Genomic DNA, 8,292 nt, shown 5'->3' on the forward strand with positions numbered 1-8,292 from the left:
AGGAGCGCCCACACACACACACACACACACACACACACACACACGGTACACATACATTCCCTCCCACTAAAGTCAGTGCCACATCTGCAGACAGTGTAGGAGTGGTTTACAGTAAAACCACCGGAGCTACAGTGAAATTACAGAAGTAAATCAAAACACTCTCAGACTGTGCTCGCTCCCAGATGTATCTTTACTTTTGTTTTTAGTAAGAGCGTGGGCAGCTCACATCCCACCTCAGACCTCTATCAGGTTTAACGCTTTATTGGGAGGATTTGGAGGCAGCAGAGTGGGCGCTTCATACAGATATAGCACTGGAAGAAAAGCAAGGGTGCCTACGCTGTGTCTTTAAAAACATGAATATGTGTTTCACTGACTCCTTTTAAATATTTACCTTCCATGGGTCGTCAGCTTTAATTAGACAGTAAATAGAGTCATGAGAGGAGGGATAATTGAGACCAAGAGAGGCCAGGAGAGAGAGAGAGATGCGAGAGAGTGAGATATGAACTGGTTGTAAACCAGAGTCAGACCTTTACATTCCAAATGCACAATAAGGCCACATGTATGGATATATATATATATATATATGTCTTTTTTTCTTTTTTTTTCTTTAAACTTGATTATGATTAATCCAACAAAAACAGAAGAAACTGATGAAAGGACAACAGACAGGGTCATTGTATGTAAAGTAAAATGCTTCACATCATGTTTAAGACAGGAAAAGAAATCAGTTTAAAGTGCAGTATCAAAGTCATGATTGTTCTTTAAAATCATAGTGGACCTGATGCTCCATGACTCTGACTCATGCAAAGATAAAATACTTTTGAGAAAAGTAGGATCTTCCTCTCAGTTATAATCAAAAGTCCATTCTGCCGGCTCCACCACAGAGAGAAATAAAACAAAGTTCTTCAAACCAAATAATATGTAGCGATGAAATAACTTCAGATTCAGATAAAATACACAATGTTTTTCTCAGTTTTTAGTGAGATGCCTCAGAGAGAAATTAAATCCTTCCATAACAAAAATTTCCTGAATTATTTCTCTCCATTCAGGGATTGTTAGCAACTCTTTGTGCAGCCATTTCCTGGCACCTTTCCCAAATAAATAACTCTAAAATCAAAATCAGTCTCTGGGCTGGTTATTGACCTTATATCTCTTACCACAACTAACCAGTAAGAAGAAATTTTACAACTTAAAAATGATAAGCAAACATATTATCACACATTCTCCAAAACTGACCACGTTCCCTCCACACACCTGAGGCGTTGTAATGTGTTCTGCACACTGTATGTTTGACCAATCATCTTCTGTTAGCTTTATGTTAGCTTCTTCCTCTCACTTTGATTTAGCATACTATCTGTTAATATTACTGCTGCTCTATAACATTCTTTTAAGCAAGGTGAAGCCATTCCACCTTTTTGCTTTTCCCAAATAAATGTTGACATTATTCTTTTCCATTTATTTAATTGCTTACTTCAACAGACAATTGTTGAAAAAGAAAAAGCGATCTGGGCATTATATTATGGCATCTATTCCATTATACATATTCATTGGCAACAACGACCATCTATTTAAGTTTGCTCTAATTTACCTTTCCTTTTACATGTACATATTCTCTAAATGTTTTCTTGTGGTTCATAGATAAAAGTAAACAGGTTTTAAATTTAATTTGTTGCTAGAGTAAGAACCACATTATTTGAGCAGGGATAATGATGTAGGTGAACTTGTACTGGGATTAGTAAGGGTCACAAGAATGTCGTCTGCATACAAAACAAAACTTATATTCTGCATCTCTGATCAAACCCCTCGTTCTTGTCTACAAGCCTTTTCAAGAAATACTGTTTTGGATAAATTCCCATTTATTCTAATTCTGACTGTAGGGGAGCGATATAAGCATTTCACACATTCAACTACTTGGTTATTGAAGCCAAAGTGCTGAAGTATATGTAAATATAGATGTTTACATTGCACAGACTCAAAAGCCTTCCCTGCATCAAGACCAAAATACAGATTCCATGTTACGTTTATTATGGTCAATGACGTCACATTGTCCTGAGTTTAACTGCTTGTTTGTTTGTTTGTTTGATCCGTGTCAGTCAGATCTGGAATTATTATTTCCAATCTCTTAGCTAATATTGATTCATATGATCTATAATCTATGTTTAAAAAGGATACAGGCCGATATGACCTGCCTTCAGTCCTATCCAGGGATATGAGTATCTTTAAAAACAAATCTATAATTCTCAGTCATTGAAATTCTACAGAAGTTCTTGTAGAAATTTCAACCACACAAGATTGTGTAAGAAAAGCAAAGAATGAGAAGAAAACTAATACTAATATGACTATGACTATTATAACTAATATGACATGAAACTTTGTACTGTGTTCCATATTTCCCTTACAGATGAGGAATACATAATAAACACATAATAAGTTACATCAGTTGTCTCACTTCTGGAGCGGCAAAACACACTCTAAGAGCATATTGCTTATGTTGGCCCTCAGTACACTGTAGTATAACTGAGGTTAAGTCTTTTTTTTATTCTCTGTGCAGTGATTCACATGTTTTTCATTGATTTGTTGGAAGTCAGTTTGTAGTTGTTGGCAGAACGTTTAGCCTGAGGAGGACTAGGTGCTTTATGTCTTTTTACAGGTACTGATCATATTTTATGTGCTCACTGTAATATGACTTCAAATGCCTTAAATGTATGCACATTAAGTGTCAGCCACTTGAAACATCTCTAACAGCGAAAAAAAAGGAAAAATAAGTTCAAATTAATTGACATTCGTCCCTCGATATTCATAAAATAATGTATAGCAGACGTACGTCAATGTAAGGAATGTAAGGTCTGTCTATCCAAAGAGGATGTAAGGGGTGTGTGTGTGCGTGTGCGTGTGAAAGTGGGTCATGTATGTGTGTGTGTGTGTGTGTGTGTACCTCCCATCCTCAGAGGATATCTGTATGCGTGACATGGAAGTTAAGGGCACATCCAGGAAACAGGCCCTCTGTCCGACTATCATCCATCACCAGCAACCACCACCACAGGAGTCCCACACCAAGTGTCGGAGGCTCAAGCCTGGAGGAAGACGAGGAAGAAGAGGATGAGGAGGAGTGGGTGTCTTTTTGGCTTCACTCAGAGAGCAGGCTAATCCAAATTTTCCCTCAAACTTGCAGCGTTGCTCAACAGTTATTTTTAAGTTCAAGCAACTTGAGTCACTTTCAAAGCTGATTCTCACTGAGGGTGCGATTGCTTGAGTTCCACTTGTTTCATCTTTTAGTGTGATTTATATAACCAGGTGACAGGAGCGAGAACATTATCCACACCGAGTACAGAAAACACCAAAACGCAAAGGTATATCGGTACAAGGCGACATTTGTTTATATGTGATCGGCAACAGTTTGTCTCTCTTGGTTTGATGTCTCCTCACATGTTCATATCTGTTGTTTACAGCAGGAGAAAGCACACACACACACGACGACTGACGACTGTTCAAACCTTAGTCACCATTTACGTAATCAAACACCTGCAGCTTCCCTTTTGTTTCATCAGATAAAAGCCAAAACAAAGATTAAACAGCAAAAAAAGGAACATGTTACATGCTGTGAAATTTGGCATTCATCCACAGATCAGCTGTCTGCAAGCGTGACTCATTATGCAGCCTCTGATGGGCAGTTCCTGTCATTACATGGCTTCTGTTGCCGTGGGCGAAAATGGTCGCCTTTCTCCCATCTAAGCATCGCTATAGGAACACAATTTACAGGTCATAAGGTTTAGAAGTAAGATGGATCACTTATAGGAAAGAGTGTGAGTGAAACAATGAGCAGATGAGTGGGTGGGGGGTTTAGTGTGCATGTGTTTCTATAGGGTGATGATAAAGGGGCCACATGCATGTGACTCATGCACTGTGTTTCTGAAGAACCAAAGTGTCTAAAAAACAAATCTGAGGCACCCTGTTGGCTCCTGCTGGGAAATAATGCATCATGTTTTTAAAACGGGTCTGAGGCTCTGGTGACAAATACCCAAACCTAGACACACACACAAAAAAGGACGCATTTACTCTGCATCATTCAAACAGTAACAGCTGTTGCTTACATATTCCCTTGCTGCAGTCTTTTTTTCCACATTTTATGACCTTTGGGGTCTCTTTTCTCCAGCACAGTGAAAAGCACAGATTATTGGCCACATATTGTCTCCAGACAGGGTCAGGGGGCTTCCAGTAGCTGAGTCAGACCTTTTACTGGAAGCCCCGTGAGTCACCCGTCTTCTTTTCCCCCTAATCCATCTGTTTTCTCCCCTCATCCCCCCTATTCATATATTCGACATATCAACTACTCCTCTCAGCCTGCCCTGGCTGCATGCTTGTCTCTCACTTCAGGTCTTCCAAGCATGTACACATGAATAGAAAAGGGAAGATAATGCATGTTGGGATTTGCTATTTTGGAGCTAGATTATTTCTCTCTTTGCCATATTCTTAAATTTGACATGTTTACGACATACGGGCACATGCATTCCTCAGAGAGAAGAATGTCCCAATAAAAGCCTCCCACCCCTCTGCCCCAACCCATTATACCCCATCTCCTCCCCTCCCCCGATTCTCGGGCTCTCCCCCTTCTTACCCGAAATGTAATGATCACACCCAGCTGTCACTGTGTAATCCCACCCACACTAAGTGCAGCACACATGCTGCTGCTGCCACTGGTGGTGGTGGTGGTGGCTGACATCATTTGTTTTGTCCGTGTCATCATTTCCCTGAAATCCAAAACATACTGCCAGTCAGAAGCTTCTGAACTTTTTGGTTCAATCTTAAGCGATGTCCTCATGGTAAAAATAGGTACAAGGACTCGCTTTGTGACAGTTTTAGTATTGACTGTAGAGTTGGAAATAAGCAGGATTATATTGTGCCACCGGGGTTCCAAGAAGATCCCTTTGATTTTTCTCACAGACAAACTCTACTGGATTGCTTGTTTAAATACATGGGACAAACATGGACAAAGTATTAGAAACAGCATTCACCACTAATCACTAATTGCCTAAAACAAAAAAAACTTTGAACCTGCAGTAAGTGAATTTTTGTGTCAACTAGGTGGCAAAGAAACAAGCTATAAACACACCACCAACATATCATCACCTTCTAAGTTTATATGACAAACTTAACAAATACCTGGTGCTATGAGAGCGGTGAGAGTCAATATAAGCGGTAAAGTTAGGCCCCGCAAACCAAAACAACAATGAGTTGGGTGAAAATGCTGTGGGTTCATCACCATTAGTTGATCCCTTTCATAAACAAGTAGTCATCGTGTTTATAGCCACTTTGATATATAACCATGATAAAGTTATGCAGGTGTATTGCGGATTGGATAGCACAGGTGTAGCTAATGAACTGGTAACTCATCACAATTACACATGGTGCTTTTTATCCACGAAGTCAAGGCAATATACATATTACAGTTGATATTAGTTAAACATACACTGACTGCCTTATTTCAAAAATGTTCCTGCCGTTGTCTACATCCTTTTTGAGATATGCTTTTAATCTTTCATTGCTCAATGCTCCCGTGATGACTGTTGAGTGTCAGGCTGAATTTACTACTATCTGAATTTAGAGTCAGATCATACTTGACATATAAATAATGTTTACTTTAACATCCATGCCCTAGAAAAATCACCCACTTCAACCTGTATATGAAGTGCAGGCCACCTGATAAAATAAAAATAAATAAATAATTTAAAGTGAATTTACAGATGCGCTGCATCAGAATTCACCAAGTAACCTTTTCTTGTCAGAACATGTTGGGATGATGACTAAGAATCAAGGTCAACTTTCTCTCATTTCATTCATTTCACTCCTACTTTCACTGTTCCTCCTGAGTATACTTTCAGCATCATTGCATGAGTAGTTTTCGTAAATAATATGAAAATGAGGAACATCCGTTCTGTCTCTATATGAGTGAGATGTGTAGGCAAGAAGATGAGTGTTTCTCTGATGTATTTACCACAGATACAGAACAACTTAGACACAGTGACCTTTCTGTTAAATGCCGGCACATCAGTTCTATCCATTTACACAGGGACACAGATTAGTTATTCTTCTCTTCACTAAGTATTAAACCACCTTTCATTTAACCAGTTTGTAAGTTTGAATCCTGCAGGATGTTCCCATCCTGTTTCTTCATTGTTACATTCCCTCCTGTTGTAAGACAATTAAGCAATTAAAGGCATACTAAAAGACATAAGAGTGTTAGGGAACCTTTATAAACCTGAGAAAAATTGCTGTCACTCACAACGATAAATGAAAATCAAGTTTTAATCCTTCTTAACATGTCCATATGATGTATTTTAGTACAAGGCATATCATGAGCAAAATAAGCCGTCACCATGACTGTTCATTTCTACCTTGGAATTGCAGTGAACCAATGACAGTTTCAAAAAACCGATTCGGACAGCCAGCGATTCATACGTCATATATCCAAGAAACCAATCCCTTCAACCTGGGATGGAGGGTGGGCAAAATAAACCCGAAACCTTGCATTGCATTAGCACAATCATTATCACTGTGTCCGCCACTGCCAGTTGCGAGCTAACAAACAACATAAACAAATAAAAGATGCTAACTACACTTACCGTTCTAATATGTCCGCTAGTTGCTGATTTTGGTGCACAACAGACTGCTCATGTAGCGGAGCCTCTCTGATATTTCCTCTGCCAACTATCTTGATACGCACTTTCATTGGTCACCGAAACCTAGCCAGTACAGAGAGCAAGAGTTTGCATTGGCACAGCCAATAACACTTTGTTAGCCACTGCCAGTTACACGCTAACAAACAACATAAACAATTAACTACACTTACAATTATTATATATCGTCTAGTTGCCAATTTCTCTCCAATGTTACTTCCGCTAACCATATTGATACGCTCTACTCTTTCGCCTGTCAACCTAGCACAAGTAGCGGTAGTAGGCAGGGCCACGAGGCCAAATCCAGATTTCGCAATGAGGAAGTAAGTGTAAGTGATGTGCTTCCAGCCGCAGTTTTCCAATTTTTTCACTTTTTATGTGGGAAAACCATGTTAAACGACATATTAATCATAGCAGAGTACTTTTATATAGTTTAAAATATGTCTGAAGAGGAACTTAAAGGTTTATGTATGATGTGTTTCAGGAAACAAAAACTCTTTATTTATTCTTCTTGACCATAACGTGAAAATAAAAGTAAATGTATGACATCCGTGAAATAAATATTTTGGGTCATAGTGGGAGTGATGGTTACTGTATGCTGGCCACCAGTGGAGGTTAATCTTATTAAAAATGGATATCTTTGATTTCATATGCCACTCTGACAGGAAGTCGTCCACAGATGCACTCTGGCAGCTGTGGGTGTCAAGCAGCCAATCGAAAATCCCATGAGAGCCCTAACTGAACGTTACCACGGTCAAGTGCCACCGGAAGAAGAGGCATAGGCGTGTGTGTGTGTATATGTGTGTGTGTGTATGCATGGCGTACTTTTGTTTCAGTGCATTGGTGATCCACACACAGCTGATCGCAGCCGGAAACTGTGCGCTTGGGTGCCTGGTGTAGGAGTTGGGTTATTGAAATGAGAAAACCCTGCAGCCTGAAAGATTCAGAGATCAGCTATTCTCGCCTAAACGGTGATGTGTCAGAATGTAAGAGGCGTCAGTGATCAAAAAATGAACGCCGCCCACAACCTCAGGGCCTGGCTGTACTGTAAATCTAAGGCTGTGTTTATGTAATTTGATGTTTACGCAATAAAAAGGACTGGACTGAGCTGAGGTGGATGGCAGCGGTGCAGTGGTAGTTGAGGGGGTGGGTATGGTGTGCACCCACCTTACTTTAATTACCATATTTCAGGAGAAATTAGACTGTTGGAGTGAGCATAGTATATATATTTAGAGTATACTCTAAACATTTAGAAAAGGAGATTTAGAAAGGAGAAGGTGTGTTTTTACTCTTTGACAAGGTAGAAAAAAGAATTTTGGTCTATAGTGAGTCTGTTTTAACCCTGCCAGCGCCTAAAAAAAAGACTGGACCAACAGACTTCATATAAGTAGAACAGGAGACCTGTTCCTATTGTCACTAGAAAACCTAATTTTGATAATTTTCATAGTTTCACCTCAATTTAAGGATAACTTTGTGTTATGGATTGAATAACTGTTTATTAAAAAACCTTGTGGACCTGTGAAATCCTTTCAAAACCCTGTTAGATATCAACAAAATCATTGTCATCAAGACTAATCCCTGAAAAAAAGGTTAGTGCAACAACATGCAATTAAGTTCC

The sequence above is a fragment of the Seriola dumerili genome, unplaced genomic scaffold (genome assembly GCF_002260705.1).
Source record: "Seriola dumerili isolate Sdu_G_001 unplaced genomic scaffold, Sdu_1.0 BDQW01000874.1, whole genome shotgun sequence".
NCBI classification, from domain to species: domain Eukaryota; kingdom Metazoa; phylum Chordata; class Actinopteri; order Carangiformes; family Carangidae; genus Seriola; species Seriola dumerili.